This window comes from Rutilus rutilus (genome assembly GCF_951802725.1).
Source record: "Rutilus rutilus genome assembly, chromosome: 12".
NCBI lineage: Eukaryota > Metazoa > Chordata > Actinopteri > Cypriniformes > Leuciscidae > Rutilus > Rutilus rutilus.
Genome location: NC_140217.1, coordinates 28645319 through 28672200, shown reverse-complemented (window position 1 = coordinate 28672200; position 26882 = coordinate 28645319). Strand labels below are relative to the sequence as shown.

At 37.6% G+C, this 26882-nt stretch overlaps 2 long non-coding RNA genes across 4 annotated transcripts; both read right to left on the bottom strand.

Annotated features, from left to right (window-relative positions):
* Positions 1-10097: 10097 nt before the first annotated feature.
* LOC311301787 lies at positions 10098-13220 on the bottom strand. 3 transcript variants are annotated; one of them, XR_014629504.1, is made up of 6 exons: positions 13033-13220; positions 11964-12037; positions 11764-11898; positions 11535-11637; positions 10626-10722; positions 10098-10420 (listed from the first exon to the last, which is right to left on the bottom strand). It is a non-coding gene; the product is annotated as an uncharacterized lncRNA (long non-coding RNA). The 3 variants fall into 3 exon arrangements; XR_014629505.1 differs by lacking the exon at positions 11764-11898; XR_014629506.1 differs by lacking the exon at positions 13033-13220 and having other exon boundaries at positions 11964-12306.
* Positions 13221-25374: 12154 nt separating this feature from the next.
* LOC311301688 lies at positions 25375-26629 on the bottom strand. The gene is made up of 4 exons (XR_014629488.1): positions 26529-26629; positions 26379-26455; positions 26187-26239; positions 25375-26086 (listed from the first exon to the last, which is right to left on the bottom strand). It is a non-coding gene; the product is annotated as an uncharacterized lncRNA (long non-coding RNA).
* Positions 26630-26882: the final 253 nt, after the last annotated feature.

Genomic DNA, 26882 nt, shown 5'->3' with positions numbered 1-26882 from the left:
GAGACTTTTATTGTTGAGTGAGCGAGTGTTAAACAAAGCCAGTTTCAGGTGACGTTGCTTTGTGATGGATTGAGAGGACAGAGGAAGGGGGCGGAGATTAGATAGGAGCGCGTGTCGTTTGTTGTGATGACGTAGTGAGGAAGTTGGAATGCGCGAATAAGACCAGATGGATGGAATGGAGTTTGAAGTTGAAAAGTTGTAATTGAACATACGACCAGAGCCTCTATGTGGTGGACGGCGAGGTAGTCCAGATTCTTGAAGGATGTTGATGTTGTCCGGACGAAGGTGGTTGTTGAGTGGGCGGGAGTCGACAGCAGAGCATAACGGTGGCATAATCCAGGCGTGGTGCGCTAGCACAAAGCTAGCGCTAACTTGATCCCAGAAGCCGGGCGTCTCAATTCCAGTCCAATTTCAGCAAGTATGTAACGTTAAGTTCTAAGATTTCTTCGCGATCAGAGTTGTTGATCTGCTCGAAGGCCACGGTTGAGTCGGGCACTTGTTGCTTGTTCTGGTGTTTTGTCCTTCGTGAGATTCCCAGGACAGATATCCGCTTTGATTTTTCATTCATGCGTTATCCGTTGTGAATTCAGTATGAGATAACAGAGAGGATGAATGAACTTGTAGTAATAAAATTAATACTGATTAAGAAGAATTAAAATAGATACACATTAAACATTAAGACATTAAAACAGAGCCGGGCGGAGAAGCGGCAGCCAACATGCGCCAGCCACTCTAACCTGTGTTCAAACAGAAGTTATTCTTTATTGAGAACTTCGCTTTGCGGTTGCTGCAGTTCTTCCAACAGTCTAAATCTAATACAGTATGCATTGTACTTATATACATTCCAAGGGGGAGCAATTACATAGAGGCGGAGACTCTGAACAAAGCATGCAAATGAGGAACACACCCTACTCTGAGAGCGCTACCAGTCCAATTGAATCAGCGTAACTATTCAAATGCTGATACTGGCTAGGAACTCCGTTTCCAAGAGCCATCCCAGAGCCATTAAAGACAAAAGGTGAAAGTCTCCCCTACAGCTAATCCAATCAACCTAACGATTCAACGTCTGGGCCAGGGGCTCCGAAAGCCATTTGGGCTCCGAAAGGTGAGAATCTCAGTGATCTGACTCATTTAAAACACAATAGAGAAAACAGGACTGGCCAGAGTCTCTAGCTAGAAACTGACCCTAATAAAATCAAAGTCTTAACTTTTAATGTTGGAACCTAAATTAAACATGTAATAAATTTGTAATACAACAGACCCTTTCACAGACTGTGATGCCACAATTATGCAATGATTAAACATAAATCAATAACTTGGTAACACTTAACAATAAGGTCCCATTAGTTAACTGTCACGTGTTGTGTGTTTTGATACATGTTTGTTTTGCTGTCAGTGTGTTTAGTTCAGTCTTTCTCAATCCCCTGCCTGTCTGTATCTGTGGTTTCTGATTTGATTTGAGTTTCAGTTCAGGTGTGTCTCGTTAATTAGTATCATTAGTTCCTCTATTTTCTGTCTATTTAAGCCCTGTGTTTCTATCAGTTCTTTGGCAGTTCTATGTTGTGTTAAGTTGGTTGTTCTGTTCCCAAAATTCAGTTTTTATTTTGTTTTTGAATAAAGCTTATGTACTTAGATCCTGTTTCATCTGTGCTGCAACCAGCTTGTGACATTAACATTAGTTTAGTTAGTCTAGTTTATTTATTTGAAAAGAGACCATCTACAATTTTTTAACATGTTTCCTTTTCATGCATACTGGTTTTAGCCAAAGGCAAATTTTCATCCACAGTCCACTGGCATGTCATCACTAACATGATATGATAATACTAATGATAAAATAACACAGACAGTTCCTACGTACAATAAAACATATAAACACACACATCCATGTCAATGTTTACAGAGTTATTTTAGCTTCAATTTAAAAAGACCAATAGATGTACACCCTTTTATATCTTCTGGTAAAGCATTCCAATGAGTAGTAGCTTTCACAGAGAAAGATGATAGTCCAAAAGTAGTATGATGAAAAGGAACAACACAATCACTTATGGATGATAATCTGGTAGCACTCAAAGGATCTTTACAACGAAATGTAACAAAATCACAGAAGTACAGAAGGAGGCAAACCATTTACAAAATTTATACCATAAACAAATTTGAAAAAAGAAGTCTAAAATTGTTAATGTTTCTCTAAGATCTTACAATGATGAAAATTTGTATCAATCTTGTTAAGCTGAAAACCCATCTAACAGCTGAAAACCCATCTCTTCCGTGAGCACCTAACTTCATAAAAAAAAATATAAAAAAAAACTTTCCCTTTAAAACCTCACTTATCGGGCTTATGCTACTCTGAATAATGCCTGAACTTCGTATTTTGAGCACTTCTTGCGTTGTTGTTGTTTTTTGCCTCTTCATGATGACTCGCTTAATTTAGTCCTGATTTGTAAGTCGCTTTGGATAAAAGCGTCTGCTAAATGACTAAATGTAAATGTAAAATGTAAATGTTAAAGTCTGTTTATACAGGGATTTTAAGGATTTAATCACAGTTTCACAGTTTGACCCCACCATGTCAGACAACATGACATATGAGAAAGGCTTGTAGAGTGCATGAAAGTCTTGGCCACATCAATAGAGATTTATATTTAATAGTCCTCACCATTTTCTTGACATGCTTTTTTAAATTAGGATTTGAGTCCAATATTACACCAGTTAATGCATTAACTAAAATTATCTAACAACGAGCAATTCATTTGTTATAAATGTTTGTTGATGTTAGTTATTACAATAATACTGTTAATTGTTTGTTCATGTCAGCTCAGGTCCATTAAATACTATTACATTGTTAATAGTATCTACAATATTATTAACATTAACATTAACTAAGATTAATAAATAAATTAACAAATGGAACCTTATTGTAAAGTGTTAACAATAACTCTTCTGACTGCCGTAATCCACCACTCTATATATTTTTTCTTCCTTCTTTGGAAAGTCATAGAAATGCAATTGTATTTTTTATCTAGCTTTTGGAACAAATGAGAATGTAAAAAGAGTATTTACTAATGGTCTCCCATGTACATCTTTAGAAGTTTAACAAATCGGTTGAGAGAATGATTCATTTATTAAGACAGGTACTTGTTTAATTCCGGAATGAATCACTGTTATGAATGAATCAGTTTAGTAAATGATCAATGCCTCAATCATATTGCAGTCGCTTGTCGCCACCTAGTGATGGGCGCTTTCGAAACATGCTTTGTGAAAGTAAAAACATTTTGTATAATTTGTAAAATAAAAGGAAGAGTTTTAGTTAACACACTCTTACTGGCCCAATTAACAAAGTTCTTCATAAAACAAGCCCTACAATTTAACAAAATTACACATATTATACAGGTACTTCATATTTAATGGTATTAAATATGGCATTTAACTGATTCTGCATTCAATAAAACATTTGCAATTGGTTTGTAAAAAGTGTTTTTATGCATGTTTTGGCTGTTTTCTTTGCTATATTCTGACCAGCAGGGGTCTCCAGCATGTGGCGTTTTGAGCGCTTTGAAACAGTGAATAATTTTATGAAGCAATTCTTGGCATGGTAATGGGTATGACAATATTAATTTGGTCTTGGTGGAATTGATCCACTACGCTGCTGCTGCTGTTATTGCTGCTGCTGTTACAGCAGAGCAAGTACGGGACATGCTACTGCCAATACCAAAACGTGCTGCACTGCTACAGCAAATGCTAACCAAGTATTTGAAGATTGAGCATGTGAGCTCATTGGCTACTGATATAGATAATGATGTGATTGCAAGAAGGTTGAGTTATTGTTCTGCACAATCTAGAGTTTTGATAGATAGATAGATAGATAGATAGATAGATAGATAGATAGATAGATAGATAGATAGATAGATAGATAGATAGACAGACAGACAGACAGACAGACAGACAGACAGACAGACAGACAGACAGACAGACAGACAGATAGATAGATAGATAGATAGATAGATAGATAGATAGATAGATAGATAGATAGATAGATAGATAGATAGATAGATAGATAGAAAGAATATTTACACTGAAAATGAAATAATGAAATCTGATTCCAAACACAAATCTGAACACAATGCAAAGCTTCATGGTTGCAGACAATGAAAATACCTATAACTCATGTCCCATAAATATCTGCCTATATTCCTCCATCATTTACACTATGCTCTTCTGACATCAACATCTAAATCTGTTAGGTGAAAAGGAATGGCTAGCGTACTCTTTCAGCACCTGCTCTACCATTCCATGACCCTGTAATGATCCTCAATACTCTCAGGAAACACATGTAAGCAAGGTCTACCTCTCAACCTCCAGTCTCCACTGTGACCTTTCACCTTCATCCAGCTCTTTTCATCATTACATTTCCCAAGAGCTCAGTCCTTTCTGATCTCCCCTTCCCTACCTTTCCCATGATCCCTCCCAACTCCATGCCCTCCACCTCACCCCATCCATTCCCTCCAGCAGTGCTTTCTGCCCCCAAAGCAAACCTCTTTTCTACTACATTTGTTCTATCACCTGCACCCCACAGCCGCTCTCTGATTAATGGAGCTTTGATCTAGCCCTTCTCAAATGACAGAAGAGAAATTTTCCTTCTGTCATCTATGCCTGTACCTTTCCATTATCTCGCCAGTCGACCTGCCATGTTTACCAGCCCCGATTGCTCCCTTTCACCCATGCCACAGAGCCTTCGTCTGCAGGCTTTACTGTCAAACGAATATGTGAGTGATTAATCTTTCGTAAAGGAAAATATTTACTTCAGCATTTTCTTAATCCCTATCTGATTTTGCAGATGAGCAGATTCATTTGCATTACATTACAAAAACGCCATTAGCCCTGAACTCATTAATGCGTGCGCAAAATGATAATGCATGTACCATGGTGACTTAGAAGGTGTGTTCCTTGCAGACTGCTGAAGTGTTAAATAACATTAGGGCATTGTCATGAACAATATATTATGTTACAATACAAAAGTTATTATACTTTCTTTGCATGCCCTGGTGATCAGTGTGTATGATATTCTTTGTTTTTTTAATTATTATTATTTGTAATAAGCACCACAGTCAAGAATTGAGATCAGTGTCACATGCTATTACAATTACATGCATGAGTAGCATCCAGTAAATCCTTCATGCAATATGCTAATGTCTACCAGATGCAATCACATTGTGCCTTTCATATTACATTTTGAGGCAAATGCTCCTAATTTTCAATGCTTGCTCCAAATAAATTTCTTTTTTGCAGCTTCTACTATAGCCATGCTCCTTGAGACATGTCATGGGAATTAAAATGAAGATTATCACTGCATGAAACACACCCAAGTGTGTTATCTTGATGAGGTGGGTGTCACAATACAAAGCAAGGGTAATGTTCTTGGCCTTGCTCACTGCACGCTCTACTACACAAATAGAGCACCTGAACACCCTTTAAAGACCTGCAGGCACCCTAGTGTTTAATGACACTTTGGGCTTTGGACCAAATTACTGTTGTGATGTGTCACAGGTCGGGGTGGAGCGCCAGCGGGCCGCCCACCCCTTCGCCCGCGTGCCGCCCCTGAGGAGCTGACCGTGGACACGAAGGAGACAGACACAGAATTCAAAATAAATATACTCTTTATTAAATAATAAAAACAAAATCTTAAAAAGTCTCTTCAACATTCTCTTCTTTTGGAGAGCAGGTTCTTCACTGGACTCAGAGAGTGGAGGAAACGTATATCTCACAGCACTAGCAGGTTCTTCTCACAGCACTAGCGGGCTCGTCACTGGACTCGGAGAGTGGAGGAAACATATAACTCACAGCATTAGCAGGCTCTTCACTAGCATTAGCCGGCCCTTCCAGCATTAGCCGGCCCTTCCAGCATTAGCAGGCTCTTCCAGCATTAGCAGGCTCTTCTGGACTCAGACAGAGAGTGGGGGATACGTGTAACTCACAGCATTAGCAGGCTCTTCACTAGCCCCAAACAGAGAGTGGAGAATACGTATAACTCACAGCATTAGCAGGCTCTTCACTAGCAGTAGCAGGCCCTTCCAGCATTAGCAGGCTCTTCACTAGCAGTAGCAGGCTCTTCATTGGACTCAGGCAGAGAGTGGAGGATACGTGTAACTCACAGCATTAGCAGGCTCTTCACTAGCATTAGCAGGCCCTTTCAGCATTAGCAGGCTCTTCACTAGCCCCAGACAGAGAGTGGAGAATACGTATAACTCACAGCATTAGCAGGCTCTTCACTAGCATTAGCAGGCCCTTTCAGCATTAGCAGGCTCTTCACTAGCCCCAGACAGAGTGGAGAATACGTATAACTCACAGCATTAGCAGGCTCTTCACTAGCATTAGCAGGCCCTTCCAGCATTAGCAGGCTCTTCATTGGACTCAGGCAGAGAGTGGAGAATACGTATAACTCACAGCATTAGCAGGCTCTCCACTAGCAGTAGCAGGCCCTTCCAGCATTAGCAGGCTCTTCATTGAACTCAGGCAGAGAGAGGAATGGATACGTGTAACTCACAGCGTTAGCAGGCTCTTCACTGGACTTAGAGTAGAGAGAGGAATGGATACGTGTAACTCACAGCATTAGCAGGTTCTTCACTGGACTTAGAGTAGAGAGAGGAATGGACACGTGTAACTCACAGCATTAGCAGGCTCTTCACTGGACTCAGACAGAGAGAGGAATGGACACGTGTAACTCACAGCATTAGCAGGCTCTTCACTGAACTCCGACAGAGAGAGGAATGGACACGTGTAACTCACAGCATTAGCAGGCTCTTCACTGAACTCCGACAGAGAGAGGAATGGACAGCTGTGATTGCGAGTGAACAGCAGAAATAATTCCCACACTCACATTTCCACAACACACTGTAAGGTTTCACTCGTGCTCATTTCCACAATAAAACTGCAATTCAACAGACTCAGTGTACCAAGGCTTCCGCCCGCAATCCAGCCAAAGTTTTCTCTGTCTCTCTCGTCTGTCTCTCTCGTCTGTCTCTCTCGTCTGTCTCTCTCGTCTGTCTCTCTCGTCTGTCTCTCTCGTCTGTCTCTCTCGTCTGTCTCTCTCGTCTGTCTCTCTCGTCTGTCTCTCTCGTCTGTCTCTCTCCCGCATCAGCGGCCACGGCCACTCACGCGCTGCGTGCCTCACATCTCCTCCTCTCCTCCAAATGGCCTTTTATACCCAACTTTGGGAGCATGTGCCCCAATCAGCGCTCTAGCTCCTCCCCCTCCACACCTGCCGCTCATTTTCTTTCTTTTTAATCACCCGGTGACATGATGCATCCCTACAATGAAGATTAATTACATTTGATTAGCAATATCAGATATGGGCTCTCAATAGGTCTAAATGCACTGGGCCTTTATCAAAGATCTTTCAGTTCGATATATATTGAGCACACAACCGAACTGAAATTTCAAACCTGCACACCACATGAATTGATGTTACTTCTCTGTAATTGTGAGCAGTGGCACTTTGCAGATGCCCTGCCTGCATATCTTATATCATCAAGAGGTCAAGTCTCACAAGACAGCCGTGTTAAATTACTGCTCAATCATTTTGATAAATTGTTAAATAATGGCAGGCTCGGCTAATGGAATACAATGTTTCAAGAGCCTTTTCACAGTCTCAAAACGAAAAGCTTTCATTTATCATTTACATACCAATCTCATTAAAATTCAGCAGGAGCATGTCCATTACAGAGGTTAACCAACATCTCGCAGGTTAAAGACACACTGCTATTTCTTAGTCTCCATTTTAGTTGCAATAGTTGAAGATTTAGAAATTGAATCCTAACTGATGTTGTAATTTTAGTCAACATGAAATCAAAATATACCCTATTTAATACACAATCCTGCACTTATTGTGTATGAATCGTCAGTGGATGCTATTCCAAAAACAAAGATCTTGTTTAATATTCATGTTGTTTTTGGTTGAAAGTTTTCATCAAAATTATGTCACATGACAGTAATAAACTGCTGTGCTTAAAGGTCACATTTTCATGGTTAGCATCTGCTGGTATGTCATTGCACCATCTGGCAGCAAAGAACATTGCAAAAAATAGCTGTTTATTCTGTGTTTGCAAGCAATATTATATCATTATTTTATAAAAACTGTTTCACAAGTGGCCAAATATTATAAGGTGTTTTTTTTTTAAGAGCTCATTGGGAGTTAATGGGAAATAAATAGAACAGGTATAATATATAATTCCTTGGTTTTGAATGTTGTTTCATGTTGACTGTTATGCGTACAATATTGTGAAATTCCATAAAAGTTGCCTCTCTTGTCATTTGCAGCCAAATCATTTTGACTTAGCAACAAATCCCAACTCTATAGACATTAGTGTCATGTAGCCCAGTGGTTCTCAATTCCAGTCCTCGGGACCCCTTGCTCTGCACAATTTATATGTCTCTCTTATCTGACACACTCAGTTCAGTTCATGGAGTCTCTCCTAATGAGCTGATGATCTGGTTCAGGTGTGTTAAATAAGGGAGACATACAATATGTGTAGAGCAGCGGGTCACGAGGACTGGAATTGAGAACCACTGATGTAGCCAGTCACCACACCAGCTCTGTCACCTCTACCACACTACACTTCCCAGCATCCCTCATGTTTCCCACCTGGACACCATCAGCCATCACCTAATTACATCAGCACCTGCACCTCATCATTAGCACTCCCTATAAAGAGACACTTCTGAGGCACTCCCTGGTCTGGTCAGGTCTATATGAACACCTTAAGACCGATTACCTGTACCTTACATGTTCTGTGTAAACTTTACCTGTCTTCTGCCACCTGCCCTTCGTCTGCATCTGGAACTGTCATCTGCAAATAGAGACATTTGTTCACAGCAAGCTAAGTCATCCTTCATCTGTTCTTCATCCATCATACCACCAGTCTGCATTCCTGTTCAGTTCTGTGTATCTGTCCAATAAACTCTGTGTTTGAACTCTTACCTGTCTGCATCCTTCTATTCTGTGACAATTAGACTGACAAGCAGCTCTATTCAGTCAGAAAAAGAAATGTAATGTAACCAGGATTCCCAAATGAATAGCTTCAGGATGAAATGCATCACTTTTCTTCTTGGATAGAAATAATAGGACAGAAGAGAAAATCTTTGCATAATGACAGATGGATCAGCAAGCATCAGCTTGCCCAGAACACCAAAACAATAATCACAGTTGGTCTCAAATTTTCCATGACAGTTCCATTCCAAGGCTCAATCTATAGAGGTGCCAGATAATCAAAGTCAAAAGGTGTGTCGGAACAGAGGATGACAAGTTATCTTTGCTTGTTGTTGAACACAGCATGACATATGGATTGATAAACTCTGGTACTGTAGATTTCAGAAACAGCTAGCCTGTTCTCATTTCTTGTTCATACATATGTGTGAATCAATGGTATGCAGTGGACTTCTGCTCTTTGGATTTTTAGCCCAGTGTATCATATTCCAGTTTCATTTGGATGTTTACACGGTTTATGGGTTAACATTATATCATTTGATAAAAACTTGTTTCACAAGTGCCCAATTCTTTTTTGGACAGCTCAATGCAACACTATTAACCTCATCAACAAGAAGAAACCAATATTATATATATATATATATATATATACTGTATATGTTTTTTTTTTGTTTTTTTTTTTACCAATAATACTAATAATTTTAGTATTGTTTTTGTTGTTACTATTTAAATTGATAGATAGATAGATAGATAGATAGATAGATAGATAGATAGATGAAAAATGAAATTCTAATGCAGTGTCTAATCAGATTAGATGTACTAGTTGCAATGTCATATTTTATTACACCTTGTTTTTACTTGAGACTTGATTTCACGTGTTCATTAACTTTGAGCTTTTGGTCGAGTTTCAAGACTTTAAAGTTGGAGGAGGAGCAGGAAAATTGACTCATGGGTCATTATGATGCAAATGTCCCAATTAAACCGGCTACTCCAGGCAGGTTTGTTCTTGGGAGAGTATCTGAACCCAAGCAAATTAGTGACAACCATTAATGGGCCCATAATTTCACAGACCATCATTTTCACAGCATTTTGAGGAACACCTATAACACTGTAAAAAATAAAAAGTTGAGTAAACTTAAAAAAGTGAAGCAACCAGCTGCAAAGCATTTTTGAGTTTACTCAACTTCAGTGGTCGAAGTTCATCCAACTACCAGTCCAACTCAAAGAAACGAGTAAGCACAACTACAGAGGTCCTGAAGTTCAGTAAACTCAAAAAAGCTTTGCAGCTGGTTGCTTCACTTTTTTAAGTTGATTCAATTTTTAACTTTTTTAAGTTGATTCAACTTTTTTACTTTTTTAAGTTGATTCAACTTTTTCAAATATCTCACCCAGATACTTGTACAGCCTTCACATTAAGAATCCAAATGCAGGGAGTAAACCATACTGTAAATACAACACAATACAAAAGACATTGCTATCATTACAGAACTTATTTATTGACAAATATTCTGCAAAACAACACATTTTCTATTTGCATTAGGTACACATATTTTAAGGTGATGAAGTTCTATTCCACTCTTCAAGATTTATATAAAAAAAAAAAGACTATGCACAAAATTAGAGTACAAACTGGAATACAGAGAGGCACCTTATATTTGGGTTTGAGTGGACAGTGGCAACATCATCTTCAACGATAGTTAAGGTCCTCATCTTCTCCCCTTGTGAATGTCTTCTGGCTCTGTGTCCTGCAGTAGAAAATAAATCAGCATAAAATTAGGGTCATTTTTTTATTGTATTGAATTATGTTAGACCACAGAGTGTTCCTAAAGGTCTGCTCATGTAACTTCACTTGAAAAGTAAAGGTGGTCATGTTTTTTAAGCATGTTCAAATTCAGCCATAGAGCTAAAACTGATCAACGGAAAACATTTTCCCAACTCCAAACAATGCCATATCAGCATTGATGTGATTGCCTGTGGCATTCGTCCACAGCAGAATCCACGGCCATTCTGATTTAATGCTTTTTTTAGTTTTAGTTTAGTTGTTTTAGGTCACCCAAAATCGTACATGTATTAAGGCACACATTCTGTTCATCACCCAAAACTGGTCATATTGCATCAGTGAAGATTGGTTTAAATCACTAGATTCACATGGATTACTTTCATGCTGCCTTTTCTTGTTTATATCTCCTATATTCATATTCTTTCATATTATATTAATTTTATTTACTCTGCTATTGCTACATTACTGTTTAACCTTATGATTGTGCACTGTATAGTTTTAACAGGTTAGATATCAGAGGGAATGTCTCCGGACAGTGTTGTGAAGCAGTAATTTTCCACTGTCTTTGCTTTGGTAAAATAACAACTTGTTGAATTTGTGCTCTCAGATGAAGTCAAACTGATAACTGAGAAAGTTTCAACTACAATTATTTAATAAAGTAATTTTTACCATGACTTTGTCTGTAGATGATAAGTTTTGATTTAAGATCTCTTAACAGCATCTGGTAAATAGGTGAAATATATCAGGTGTGAGTGTATATGCTGATGATCTTCTTACCAGGCAAGTCTTCAGGATGTTTCCAGACTTTTCCCTCATAAACAAAGGCAGACCTTTAAGAGTTGTAGACTTTCTTTGAGGAAGCACATTGGAGTTTCTGTGTCTGAAAGACAGAAAAACAAATACGGAACAAGTTATATACAAAGTGAAGCATGGGAATTACCTTGAAAAAGAGATGGCACCATTCAGCCTTTAACCAGAGAGATATGATCACATGCAAAATAATTACTTGATGATCAAGTGAGGATCTTCATCTCCACCACTTGCTCTGTACAACTAGATGTGTATTCATTTAACTAAGAGAAAAAGGTGCTCTTCGGATCAGTTTGTGTGATACTGTAATACTCAGCAGAGAGCAGAGACCCTGAAAAAAAAAAAAAACCATTGTTGCAACAGTAAGAAACAGTAAGTAAATTCAGTTCAACTCACCTGATCTTTTAAAAAATAAAGGCCACTGTTTTAGCACATCCAAGGATCTTGTCACTGTACTGATGTTCTTTAGTCTAAAAAGGACAAATACAACAGAACAAAGATACATAATTTTATTAAACAAAACAACAAAAAAATCAGTTACAGTAGGTTAATTTAACATGTAGCAAAAATAATACAGAAAATGAATAATCAAATGTGAAAAAGAATCAATGCATAGTTTTCACTGTATTTACAGCGATTTTGTCTTTTGTTAATTGATTAACATTAAGGATTTAGCCTAATATTTAAGGATACACAATATTTTTATCCTATTCACTTTAAAACATACCGCACACATACTACCCATTCTATTATTTAATGCAAAGCTAACATACATATTTTTAACATAACACATTAGTTTTGCATAGGCTTCTATTATTAAGGCTATTACATAGGCTATTATTATTAATTATTGAGCCTCAACCTAAGCATGTACAAATTGTAACTGAAATTTGTATACGTGACAAATAAACTTGAAATTAAATTGAACGGACTGCGGTCACTTTAAGAGCTCATGGATCTAATACTGAAACATCTAGGTTTCACCAAATTGGTTATGTTCACTTAAGACATTGCCGACTGTGTTTACTTGAATACTTTTTTTGTTTTGTTTTTTTGTTATTGACATAATTGTATGTGTATGTCATTATTAAATCGCAATACGCCACGAAAGATAGCTGAATTCGCACTCAGATTCTGTCTGAGTCCGAGAGAAGAGGCTTTCTGTCTCTCAATCAGCGCAAGCACCGCATTTAAGTCTTTATTCACGACTTACTGAGCTTAACATTTTTAACATCTTTTAAACACCATGCACGTCCTTGTGCTTCTTTTTCAAGCATGTTTCCTCACTCTAACGTTAGTCTGGGTAACGTTAGCACGTTAAGTAGCAATGTGCTACGTGGATAATCTCTAACAATAGAAACTTATCGTCACCACGAAATATATCTTTTAACATAATACTATACTTTATCAACATATGTGTGCAATTTTAGCCTATTTTCATTCATAAAGCTTAAAGAAAACTTACCGCAATCAGATGAAATCCAGTCCCTTCGATAGCGTGGTTGGAGGAGGAAACCCCAAGTAACGTACAGCGAGACAGACTGCGCATGCGCGATGACGGGAAGTTAAACGTTCGAACTATGAAATCAAAATATTAAGTTTTCTCAACTTAATTGTTTGTGTTCATTGGACAAAATAGTAGTGCACTTGCAGTTAAATAGTTTTTATAAGTTAACTCAACATTGCAGTAAAAAATTTGCCCACTCAACTTAAAATTTTAAACTGAGTTAACAATTTGCAAGTTGGATTTTTTACAGTGAAGTTATTTGTTTCCATTTATGTCTTTGTCCCTCTTATCTATTTTTATTATATTTTACCATCAGTCAGATTAGTCATGCACCACTGCTAGAACAATGTGACTGTATTTTGCATCAAAGTTGTTAGGTGAGTATAAGAACACTGACTTCAGACTAAACATTTAAAATTAAAAAATCCGTTTTATGCATTTTCTACCTTCAGTGGCTTTGGCATTGACAGAGTGCTTTCATCTCACTCTGTATGTGAGGAAATAAAATACAGGGATTACCTTGATAAATACCTTTTGATAAATATTAGTTATACATGCATGAAAACACTGAAGTTGAAGTTAGTTGTGAGGGTGCTAACTGCTTCGGTGTAGGGAGATTGAAGCTGCTTATAAAATGAAATATTGAGTTCAGTCCGGTTCAGAATGCAATCAGAAGCTCGGGAAAATGTGACAATCACAGACTTGAGAGGAACAGTGATTTGAAACAAATTTGGGAACAATGTTCTTTATGGCACAGATTGAGAATTGATTAGCCTCTCTCTCTCTTTCTTTTGCTTAGAATAGCCTCACAAAAGTGCTTGTCATACTTATCAGCCAGGAGTTGCCTGCTGTGCCAGATTGAAAATCTCTAATGCACTAATTATGAGAGAGAGAGAGAGAGAGAGAGAGAGAAATGACCTTTTCAGTATAAATGCATTGGGTCTGACTACAAAGAGAGTTGTTTTGAAACACAGGTTCTGCCTTTAAAAAGAAAGCAAAAAAGTTGGTATTGCGCAAGTTATGTTGTTACTGAAAATTCAATTTCACTATTTTAGTGTGGTGTACACTTTTCTTTTTTTTTCTTTTTTTTTGCACAGTTTTATTCACCAGCCACTAGCAATCGGATTGCCACATTCGAGTTTAATTATGCCCCAAATATTTCATTTAAGCTATTTATAATTGTTTTTCAGTGCAAACAATGCTTCCTTTCTAAATTACGCTCATTGCAGACTGTGCCTTATTCACAAAACGGCTTTTTTCATGGCACATTTAACATTATTACCGCCTGTAGAAAGAAGATGGTATACAGAACGTGGCTGCAGCACCCCCTTTATTCACAGCTATAAACGCAACACAATTTTTATAAAGAAGTCAATACATTTTAAATCAGTAAACCTTCAGTAATGAATTTAACTCTAAATTGTAAGTGGGCTACAAACTTTTTCAATCGTTTACTTTCTCAAAACGTAATAGTCATTTCATTCCTCTTGGATCTTGATTGCCGCACACCACGGACTAAAATTAACGTGGGTTTGGGGCAAAAATGCCACCAAAATTAACAAAAGCAAAATTAAGTTATAGGGGGAAAATGCCCCAATAATGAGTTCCTGATTTGTATATTTATAACACTATTAGTTCAGCAATAGGCTATCACACAAGCAAGAGTGCTTTTTGTCCCAGAAAAGCATATTGCAAATGTGATATTGATATTAAAGAACAGATAAATAAACAAGTTAATTAATTAACTTACATTTTAGACACATTGCCTGTTTTTGCCCCTTCAGTGAAAAAAGTTCCAAACAAAGCCATCAGAACCGCTGCGTATGTCTGAGCAACATGTTTTGTTCCTGAACGAATTGAGTTTCGGAACGAATCGATTTGAATCAATGAATGATTCAACGACTCACTCATTAAGACAGTGACTTGTCGCCACATACTGGCTGGTTTCCGTTGCACTCTACTGTGGAGAACAAGTCTGTAAGGCACAAGTGTTTTTTTTTTGTGTGTGTTTTTTTTGTCACCGTGAAAGGCTCATTAATTGCCTGCAAAAATACCTCAGTATCACTATCTTCTGTAAAAAAAAAAAAAAGTATGTGTTCTTCTCTGGGATTATTTATTATGCATCATGGCACTGACGTGTTTTATATATTAAAACACCTCTCCCCTCCTTCAGCACCCCCAACCCAAAACAATTACAAAATGTATTTTAGGGCTGTCAAAGTTTGATATTTGAAATCAAAGAACAAAATGTTATATTATTAAACTGTATTAACTAAATTTGTAATTTTTTTGCACCTATATGCTAAATTTTCTGTATATCCTAATCATTTTTGTTAAAGTCCACCTTTGGTGAAAATTAAGCTTTTTATGTTGTTTATATGTCTATGTGGTGTTTTAAACATGCTTTAAGACAAACCATGTGCAAATTCAAAGTCAGCACCATTGCTGAGTATTTTCTCCTTAAAACTGCAGTGAACCAAAGACAGTCTCAAAAACACGGTTTGAAATCGCCGGTGTTTCTGACATCACAAACTACCTTGTAACCAATCACATCAACGAGTGGATGGCACAATTCTGTGAAAAACATGTGATCGTCAAATATAGAGAGAACCAAAGAACCAAATATACTAAATGAGGCAAGGGTATAGCTATTTTAAAGGGGTCATATAATGCCATTTTTGTACAAGCTAATATGATTCTTTAGGGTCTAAATGAAAAGTTTGTAATATACTTTAATTAAAAATTCTCATTAGTATTGTAAGAAAACACTCATTTTACCTGGTCAAAAACTGCTCTGTTTTCAGTATGCCGTTTAAGTGCATGCGTCTTTAAATGATAATGAGCTTTGCTCACCCCGCCCCTCTGTTCTGTGCATACTGCATACACAGTTTTAATAACACAATAACCATAACGCGTTGTTCAAATAAACATGGGATTATGAATTATATTGAGAACGTCGTACATAGAAAACATGCCGTAATGTACCCTGAGTGTAAACAGCCGCATTCATCGTGAAGAGTGCAGCAAGCGATTTGCAAAGATTAATATAAATATTAATATAAAGGTTAATAAAACGTTACACTCACTTCTTCTTCTGGAGGTGCAGCAGGAACACGAATAGTTGGTACCGATCCTTTTTTCAGGAGCAGCTTCCGTTCTTAGCAAAACCTATGGTGGCCCAGTAGTGCACAACACAACGAAATTTAAAAAGCAAACATAAGTTCACAACACAGCGAAATTAATCCACAACACAACGGAAATGAGCCACAACACAACGGAAAATGTACAACACAACTAAATAAATCCGCAACGCAACGGAAATGCCCCCGACCACTAGAGGGCTCTCGGAGCACGATAAAGTTCGTTTTCCATGCCACTGAGTCTAAAAAATGTAACAACACCACTATTAGTTTTAACAGTATGTAGCTAACCATTGTATATCAACATTTATTAATTCAAAATCACCTACGTGCATTATAGCTGCATATTGATACTCTAGAATGTTTTGACGCGCTACCAGCGCTTGATCCGTAAGGGAACGTCCGCCAGTTCTTTCAAGTTGTTAAAACGTATAATTTGTATCAATTAAAATTACTTTTAACATTCAAAAACAGACATGTTCCAAATCCAAAGCTTGGTTGTATTGGTATTAGACTGACTTACTACAGCTGATTTCTTTCCAATACCTCCCTTTATTACAGTAAACAATTATTTTTTTTAGGAAATTTCTGTAATATAATAAAAGTTTTTTGCTACCATGTTTCAAAGGTTGCAGTTCCTATTAACCAAACTGACTTACAACAGGTGAAATTGTGCCAATAGCTCCCTATATGCACAGTACAGTTTTTCTTTTTTTTTTACATTAGGCTGTAATTCACCTAAAGGTTTTTTTTTTTTTTTATGTCCCAAAGCTTGTGGTAGGTTCCTAGTGACCAGACTGACTTACAGGTAAAATTGTACCAATACCTTCCTGTAATTCTGCAATTCGCCAAATGATTTTTATTTTTATTTATCAAATTATATTATAATAAATTATAGGTTTTAACCACTTGGTGGAATTGCCAGACGTTCCCTTAGGGATGCGCTATTGTAGCGCGTCAAAGCATTCTCCAGTATAAATACGCAGCTATAATTCATGTAGGTGATTTTGAAGTATATTTTATGTCGATATACAATGGTTACATTGTAAAAACTAATCCCTTTAAGACTGCCGGAAAACTAACTTTACCGCAATCCGAGAGCCCTCTAGTGGTCGGGGGCATTTCCGTTGTGTTGCGGCTTTATTTCGTTGTGTTGTACATTTTCCGTTGTATTGTGGCTTATTTCTGTTCTGTTGTACATTTTCCGTTGTGTTGTGGCTTATTTCCGTTGTGTTGTGGATTCATTTCGTTGTGTTGTAAACTTATGTTTGCTTTTTAAATTTAGTTGTGTTGTGCACTACTGGGCCACCGTAAAAACCAGCTTTATAACGTTACTGACCCTCGTTTGTAAAGCAGTCTGGTGTGAGAAATGATTCGCGCAAACATGAAAGCATTGCTGTTGATAGTGGGGAATATTCCCTTCGAAAACAAACTCAACCACTGCGTCTTCAGCGTGACTGCTGTGTTCATTATTACACCCAGGAACAGAACACCACAATCGCTTAGACGCCATTCTGCTCATGGACAGTGCTCCAAGCAGCGTATCAACAATGACCGCGCCGGTCCGCGCGGACTATGATTGACAGCTCGCTCACGAGCGAGGGCGAGGGCAATTTCTGTGTTGAAACGCTGCTGTCAATCAACAATCGTGGGAGGGGCGTCGATTTTGTGACGTCACAAAATCGACCGGCTTGATTTGAGATGGGGGAAAACATAAGAAGATTTAAAAAAAAAACACTGGATGGATTTTTATCATTTTATGATGGTTGTGTACAGGCACTGCTAACACACATTTCAGTACAATCAACTTGTAAAAGTGCATGTACCATTATATGACCCCTTTAAGGCATGAATATATATATATATATATACGTTATTTTTTTTTTTTCTTCAAGGAAAAACTTTTAAATATGTAATTTTGGTGATCAAAGATGAGTTTTAAGGGATACAATTATTGCCTACAGATAGCCTGGATGCCAGCCGAACTTAGCACCGCCCACAAATTTTTTAGGTCGGGAAGTTCGGTCTGGACTCGATCCGTTGAGGAGCTATTATGCCCGAACAAAAATTGTTCGGACCAATCAAATTGTCAGGGCGGGCTTTATACGATGATGGACAGATGAGTAACGGTAATGTAATCATCCACGTCATCAAAGAGCGCTTGGGTTGAATTCGTTTACAACAAAGATGATTGCCGCTGGAGAATTGAGATTTCATGAGTTCACACTTACAAATAAGTCAGATAGAATAAATGCATATTTGGCGTGCTGTCCGAGGAGAGGCTCCGGGCTCGGTATTCGGCCCGAACCTAAAGTACTCCCCCCGTATTCCAGGCTGTGGAAGGACAGGCCGAGAGTGAGTGGAGGGATGCTGAAAACTGTCAAGGAATGTTAGGTGAGTTGACAGAGTGAATAGACAAATTGTTTGATGACAAGTTGATTGGACTGATTATTTGAACGTGCTCCTCCCGAACTTTGTTTATAAAACATTATGTGTAGATTCCGCCATCACGTCTGTTATAGAAGATATCGACAGCGCATTAATTTTAAAAGAGGAACAGAGAACTGCGATTAAGGCATTTGTCGATCGGAAACATGAATGAAAAACATATGTCACTTACTTCGTTGCTCTGATTGGTTGTAGGTCTATCCAATTGAGTGCAGAGGCATTTTCCTTCCTGGTTCGGTTGAAACACGCCCCATAATCACAGCCCAATGGAGCAGTATCAGACTCACATTCTGACTAGAATCTGAGTATGACGACGTCAGGCTAGACTACAGATTGACTACAGGGAGACTTTAACAACATGAATTCATTACTTCAAGGAGCTCATTGTTTCTGCCTTAAATTAATACATTGTTAGCTAACTGTGTGATTTGTATATGTAAATGTATGAAACCCATTACTTGGACACAGTCACTTCTGATAACAGATCACTCTAATTGTAATGTAGACAGGCATTTTCTGTAAAGCTGCTTTGAAACCATATGTATTGTGAAAAGCGCTATACAAATAAATGGGAATTGAATTTAATTGATTATAATTGTTTCAAACAAGGCAATTCTAGATGGCATTCTATGCATTTGTCGTGTGTACTAAAGTCTGTCAATCATCATTAGAGCGCCACCCTCAGGCTGAATAACGCAAGGACATTAGAATTCTGCCAAAAGTGTGTCTGATGTGTTCATTGATTAGAATATAAAGCTTACAAAATGTTTATCATAAACTAGCACTAAGACCCAGAATCTGCCCTACCTAACTGAATTCAGGGTGAGCATGTTGGAGTATTTTGATGGAGAAACTTGTAAAAGGTGATCATCTGGGCTGTAACATTTGTATTTCAGCAAAGTTTGTTATAATTACGACTTTGGAGTATATTGCCAGTATCCTCAATCATATTGCTTGGGGACTTTAAAAACAATAAATGAAATCTATAATTGTTTTCTTTTTTCTATTGACAGCATTAGTTTTTAACAGGAAGGAAAAATAAATCTACATGTAATTTTGTAAAATATTTTTACAAATAATATTTTGGGGTTCTTGGCAAAAAGTTTAAAGCTGTATCCTCCACAGCCATGCACTCGGATCCAATGCATAAGATCAGAATTGTGCCTTGTAGCACATATTTTGTTTGCACAATTGCTCTGATACCATAATTTTATGCAAAAAAAAAAAAAAAAATTGTCTTTAATGATTCTAACACTAAAGCAACACAGACACAAAGTAGTTGGTGCAGTCCATTTTTAGTGAATAATCCCCTTTGATTGATTCTTAAACATCTTGAGAAGTTCACACAAGAGGTGCTTTACTCAGTGACAGGATTTTTAAACATGAACGACACAATGCCCCAAAAGAGGAATTTAATTTCATGTTTAATTGCCAGTAAAAAGAAAATCCATTTGATTATGTTAGCATGTACAAGATGGAGCCGGCATGGATAAGTCTGTTTATGAAACCACTAATAACCCTTTTAAGCTGTGTAATTGTTTTAAATGCCTTCCCCAAATTCCCTTCTGAGGGTGTTTCGGCAAACAGATGACAACACATCCCTTTATGTTGTGTCTTTCCAGGAAGCATCTTATCAGAAGCAGTCTCTTTTGCTGCAGCATGGCAAGTTCAAGAAGATGAAATCCCTGTCACACATGTCACCTTATTTGAGGCCAACATCCGAATCCCTCAGAATTGTGGTTGCACAAAGCTGTTATGAATTTGTCACCTCCTGTCGGTTTATCTCACTTTACAGGCAGGCAGACTCTCTCTTTTCTATCTTTCTCTGCACTGGTCTTTTATAAAGCACTCTCGCACACATTATCCCATGCACATGTGCACAGTATTTTTCCCTCACTGAGAATCTAAATTCCAGAAAGCCGGTGCATCTCTCTTTTCAGAGCCCAACCAAAGGTCTAGCTATTATCAGCAAATTATAAGACCGAAATAGAGACGCTTGTATCTACATATGTTAACAGCTTCTTTTTGTCTTTGTCCACACCAATTAGATTTGCACAATGTCAAATATAAAGCATTGTTCGTTTACAAATGTTAAACCCTTCCGCTTAATTAACCATTCTACCCTTTTGGTCATACTTTACAAAGGATAACCAAATGTAAAGAGACTGATAATTTGCCTGAAATTATAGACATTTCAAAGACTCTTTGAAAGACTCATAACTCCTCAGACAGTCTGAGGTCAGCAATGACCACTGTGTAAAGTGACTGCTGGTTATTATTTTCCAGATCAAATGAGAGTTGATCATGCAAATCCATATAATTTTTCATGATTGGAAGATCTTGAGATTGTCTGTATGGGCAGGTGGGGTAGACATAGCATATTAAAATGACATATTACATATTAAAATGAAGCGCATGGATTCGGCAGGCATGTATTTATGATCCTAAGTGGGGCAGCCAGTCTCGGAGCCCTCTCTTGCTCTACAGCGCCCCACACATTTCCAATGTAAACTGTGGTGAAAAATGGAACTGCAGCACGCTCTCATGGAGAGCCATTGGAGCAGATTTATTTTCACGTGACCTTACGTAAACCTCGCTCCAGAACAAGACACTAGAGGTGGGCGGATCGATCCTGAAGTATCGATACTATCGATACTGACGTGTATCGAAAAGTATCGATCCTCACATAAAAATATCGATCCAAATGTGTGTTTTTTTTACCAGTAATTTTTATTAATTTAGCACGCAATTCAGTGCGTAAAATAAGCTTCTAAGGGGAAAAATAAGCGAATGTTAGAGGATAATTGTGTAGGATAGAACTTTTTCTCCTAGTCATCTGGATTCAAGACGAAACCAATCAATCACAGAGATGCTGGTGCTTCGCTGAGCTCACAGGCCCAGTGCGTTTGGGAAACGAAGCCTTGCTTAGATGATAGAGAAACAATCGGGAGTTATTTTGCAATAAACAAAGCAAAAGTGTATATAACGGTTCAAAATGTTGACGTCAGTAAGATTTTTTTAATGAAATTAATATTTTTATTCAACAAGGATCGATGCATTAAATTGATCAAAAGTGACAGTCAAGGGTTTTTCACTGTTAAAAATCTACTTCATATAAATGCTGTTCTTTCAACTTTGTTCATCAAATAATTCTGCATAAAATGTATCATGGTTTCCACAAAAAAAACTGTTTTCAACATTGATAATAATAAGAAATGTTTCCTGAGCTGTAAATCAGCATATTAAAATGAATTATCATCATGACTGGAGTAATGATGCTGAAAATTCAGCTTTGATCACTTGAATAAATTACAGTTTAGTATGACATAGCAAACAGATAGCCTATGTTAAATTGTAATATTACAGATTTTACTGTATTTTTGATCAAATAAATGCAGAAGAGAATTAAAAATCTTACAGACCCCAAACTTTTGAACAGTAGGCTAGTGTACAATAGCACTTTTACTATAATTAGGGTAGTTTTGTAAAAGTCACTGACTAATAATAATTACAGGCGAGTTGAGAGCACAAATCACAAAATATTTAGTAGTCATGAAAACGTTCAGATTTAGCATATTAATGATGCATTCACCTCATAAATCATGACACACTGCTCTAGCACAGGAAAGTGCATACAAGTTCAAGTGCATGCTTTTAAAATGAAAAAGTATTGGTATCGGTATCGATATCGGCGATACTGGCCCTGTATTTACTTGGTATCGGATCGATACCGAAATTTGCAGTATCGCCCACCTCTACAAGACACTATCAGTCTGCTTCAGCTATGTGTCTGCATCAGGTCAGTAACTAATTGGCATGTCTGTTCTTCCTATGTGGAGTAGCGTACCAAATTAATGAAAGTATAAACCCTTTAGTTTAAACATGTTCATGTGAATAGCTTTTATATACAGTAGTTCTGTTGTGTTTGTTTTATGTTTGTTCTAAGAATAGACACTACTTTGTTTTCTTCACTGGAATTCATAACTTGTAACATTCTATAACAACATCCGGACGCAAAAAAATAATACATTAAGGCAATTCTAGATGGCATTCTATGCATTTGTCGTGTGTACTAAAGTCTGTCAATCATCATTAGAGCGCCACCCTCAGGCTGAATAACGCAAGGACATTAGAATTCTGCCAAAAGTGTGTCTGATGTGTTCATTGATTAGAATATAAAGCTTATAAAATGTTTATCATAAACTAGCACTAAGACCCAGAATCTGCCCTACCTAACTGAATTCAGGGTGAGCATGTTGGAGTATTTTGATGGAGAAACTTCTGGGCTGCAACATTTGTATTTCAGCAAAGTTTGTTATAATTACGACTTTGGAGTATATTGCCAGTATCCTCAATCATATTGCTTGGGGACTTTAAAAACAATAAATGAAATCTAAGGCATCTATAAAACAGCTCATGACAGACACAATCTTATTTATATCAACTAAACGCTAGCAGGATATCAACATTCATAGTTGCGGCAAAGTTTGGTTATAAAATCGTAATATTTGTGTAATTTTTATATTTTCAGGTTATTATACTAACTGCTGTGGTAAAGTTAAGGCAGTATACGTAACTGGATTATGACAGTTCTTACTGTGGCTGCCTGTCACACTAATGGATGTAGACACATATCGCACTAGCTGTAAAAACCCATCTAAACTTTCTACCTTTCATATACAGATAAACACAGTGAAATTGAGGCTGTTTTGCTGCGTGTTACTACCTGAACAAACAGTGATGCCTCACGCTCACTGTTTATGTGTGCAGTATGTTTGTGGGAGTCAGAGGAGATGGGTCTTAAATATCACATATTCCACCGGGGCAGGTGCAGGGATGCCACCTCACATAACTGTGTCTTCATGCTTGCTTTGAAGTCTTTTACTTGAGCAAGGGCATCTCTTCCAGATGTCACAATTGGTGGCAGGTTAAACACGCTCTAAGACAGAATGTAGAATAACAACATCAACACAACAAGATCTTATTAAATGTAGAGAAATTTATAGGCAGAAGTGTTTTGAGTTGGGCTTTACTCATTTGTTTAGAGAAAACAGAATATATATTATCAACCAACAAATAATTTATCAAAATATTTCATTTGCAAAGGTAACTTATAAAGCAGTCATTGTTTACTTCCCAAATGTATTCAGATGCTGTTTGAAAGCACAACCAAAACAATGTTTTGTTTCTACAGGCCCAAAAGTTACATAGATTACCTTTAATTATAAGACAATGCACAAATATGTAACTCCAACTGAATAATTTGTATATGAAGTATATAAATAAATAAATAAATCATTTTATTAATTTATAAAAGGTGTATTTTTCCAGATTTTTATAAAAGTCTTATGTCTTAAGTAACAGTTTTGTTTTCATATCTTTTGTATAGATTAAAATTAGTAGTGGAAGGTAAGAAAAAAAAAAAGTTAGGTAAAATAAGCGATTTTTTTAGCCTACAGCATTTTTTGGTTAATATGCACAATTATGTATACAATTTAATGTATGATTCACAATTGTGTATGAGGATCAAAATAAATATTATTTTGCTGATTTTGTTTTAGTATGTAATATTTACTATAGCTTTTCCTCTTTTCACTGTCAAAGTCAGAAAAAGCAATACATAATCTGAATGCGTTATGTGTACATGTGGCAAACAAGAAAATATGTCCCACAACATTGTTTACTTTCACTTTCATTTTAGCGTGATTCTGGGTGGAGTGTGTCAATTAACGACGGAAGGAAGTTGTATTTAAAGGGAGTGTGTCATACCTGAATCAGAAGCGTCATCCGTTTGTTTGCACATGAGGGTTGCCCGTATGAGTAATGGTTTACGGTGGAAAGACGGCTGCGTGTCAATCAGCTGTTTCACGTGTAACTTATGTCTGGTGCGTGACTGAAGCATTGCATTTCCAGACCAACTGTCGTGAGCTGTCCTGAAGACAAGGCAAAAAACGCTTATCCACCTATCTGGTGTCTGTTGACCCGCGATACTCATTGGTGCCTTCTATACCTGCAAACGTGGTCAGTACCTCTGCGCCGCCATTACACACACTGCAATATACGCACGCACGCACCCACTCGCATAGCTTTCGTATTCGCACATTCTGTGTGCTTAGTGTTTTGTTTATAATTGTTGTTGCCCGTTAAAATTATTGTTGCTGTTGATTTAATGTTGGTGATTTACTTAATGAGATGTTTATCCAATGTTTTCTTTGTTCTCTCTTTTCTTTTCTTATGGACATTTTTTGTGAATGAATGTGGACACGAATCTGCGAACGTGGATTAGCGTGACGCGGTCGGTTTCCGGCACGGGGTTCGGATCTCGAAGACCAGAGACCGCTAGTGTGAACTTCATTTTGTTTTTATTTGTTTTTTTTTTTGTCCTTTTCGTTTTTTCTGAGTGATTGTGATTTTGAGCATATGTGGAAGAATAAATATCCCTTGTGAAATGACCTTTTTCCTTGGATTATTATTATTTGTTGTGTAACAGGTGGTTACATTTCGTGCTATCCTGGGTTAAGTTAATTTTTGACAGGTTTAATCCTGTCTGGCGCCCGAAGTTTTTTTCTTTAAAATAATTATTTAAGTTAGGGCGGCGACCACCGTTACAGAGTGGCGCCCGAACAGGGACCGACTTGAAACCTGCTTGAACTATTGAACACTTGAGAGAAAAAAAAAAAAAAAAACTCTGAAACATTGTGATTCGTAAACTTTATTTTTTTTTTGATGGAAAATTGGTGAAACAATGGAATTGTCTGAATTAATCTGGTAAATTGTTTATGCTTGTGAAAATTGTTTTTTTTTGTGTATAAACTGTGAACGCTAAATGATCAATTAGAGTTGTTATCTCTAAGGTGTCACAGTAATTGATAATTGTTTGAATAATTGAAATAAGTGAAGGTGAATTACTTTGAATACTTATTGTTTTTGATTTACTTAGTGTTTTTGAGATAATACTGATTGAACAGTTGTGAAAAATTGTATTTTGTTGTTTAGTAGAAATATTTCAGGGACAAACAAACTGACACACATCTCATTTACTGATATTTATTGTTTTTCACACTCAACATTCTTACACTCAATCACAGCAATCATGGCGCATACCCCTCCTTCCCAAACTACTTTTGTGGAAATTGAGCCTCCACCAGACATCTCAACTCCAGTATGGCCGCCTGCACTGCGACCGTGGATGCCTCTGGTACCACCTCCATGTGCTCCTGTGTTCTACCACACCCCCACTCCACTCAGTCCTGTTCATCCTGGAGCCCGTGTGCACATGTCCACTCCTGTTCTGGCTGGGAGCACTCCAGTGCAAACTCTCACCTGGGCACCACAAGTGGATAACATGCAACTTTGCACCTCATCTGAAGGTGGAACTCCTTCTTCAGTAGCACAACATGACCTGCCCAACATTCTACCAACTCCTGGAAGGGAAATACAAGAAGTCACTGCCCGGGTACAAGGGAACTGGGATACCTTGTTTGACTTAATGGCAAGACAAGAAAGAAGAGTGAATGAACTTACCCAGGAAGTGAGAGATACCTCTTCTCATCACCAGAGCCAGATTGCTGATCTTGCTGCAAAAGTGGAGGATAACAAAAAACAAGTTTTAACCCTGTTTACTACCACTAAGCAACAAGAGGAAACTGAAGCAGATAACCTGACTAAAGCGATGAAGTTAATGATCACGGAAGAACTCCAGAAGGTGGAATCTACCTTGGTGTCCGAACTACGATTCATGGTTGATCAACTCCAAGCAGAGGTTCAGCAGGACATCAAAGCTGTTCAAAACACTTTCCAAACAAGCCATAATAAGATAACTTCACAACTCCACCAATGTGTTACTCAAACTGATCAATGTCTCACCGGTTTCAAAGAGTTGAAAAGTGAAGTGGAGAAAGGATTTCAAAGTGTCAAAAAAAGTGCAGATCAACAAAAGTTAAGTGCATTGACACCACCAGAACCCAGCACAACCAGTACTTTATCCCAGCCATCTCCTGCTGCTCCAGTGACTCCTTCAACTTCTTCAACCCCTCCTTTAACATCTGTGGTTAAAAGTGACCATATTAAATTAACTTTCCCCACATTTGGAAGGCCTTCAGACGATGCAGACCCCCTATTGTACTTAACCAAATGTCAGGATTTTTTGGCTATACATCCCCTGACAGATGCAGACATCCTGGCTACCTTCCGAACTGTCTTGTACGGAACAGCACGTGA